Source organism: Zalophus californianus, chromosome 14 (assembly GCF_009762305.2).
Source record: "Zalophus californianus isolate mZalCal1 chromosome 14, mZalCal1.pri.v2, whole genome shotgun sequence".
Lineage (NCBI taxonomy): Eukaryota > Metazoa > Chordata > Mammalia > Carnivora > Otariidae > Zalophus > Zalophus californianus.
Window position 1 is genome coordinate 7,798,279 of NC_045608.1, and position 621 is coordinate 7,798,899.

Genomic DNA, 621 nt, shown 5'->3' on the forward strand with positions numbered 1-621 from the left:
TGACTCAGAGGGTTAAGCAGCCATCCAACTCTTGATTTTGGCTCAGGTCATGATTTCAGGGTGGTGAGACTGAACCCTGCACTGGGCTCTGCTCTGGGCATAAAGCCCGCTTAAGATTCTCTCTCTCCCTCTCCATTGGCTGCGCCCCCCCAACCCCCTGCTACCCATGCATACGCGCTCTCCCTCTCCAAAATGAATAAATAAAATCTTTTAAAAAGTTATTTAAATGTTAAATCCTATGCTATATGTATGTACTGCAATTATAAAAAACCTGCTCATTTTAGCAGTACATATACTAAAATTGAGACAATTCAGAGAAGATTAGCATGGTCCCTGCATAAGGATGACATGTAAACTTGTGAAGATTTCCATATTTCTATATTTTTTATTTTTAAAATTTTTATTATTATTATTTTGTGTGTGTGAGTAAAGCGATAGAAGTTTATTAAGTGAAGATACAGAAAAAGCTCTCAAGAGTAAGAGGGGTCCCAACAGAGTTGCCAACGAGGACATGTAGGGTTGGTCTTTTATAGAAAGCTAACCAGGGAACTTAAATAGTGACCATCGGAGACGGGAAGGGCCCTACTGTAGGCAAAGTCCCTGAGGCGGGAGAAAGCCATT

The 621-nt window shown here is 40.7% G+C and overlaps 1 non-coding gene across 1 annotated transcript; it reads left to right on the plus strand.

Moving 5' to 3' along the window:
• The first annotated feature begins 271 nt into the window (after window positions 1-271).
• On the plus strand, window positions 272-378 carry LOC113913453. Its single transcript, XR_003517224.1, has one exon. It is a non-coding gene; the product is annotated as a U6 spliceosomal RNA (small nuclear RNA).
• Window positions 379-621: the final 243 nt, after the last annotated feature.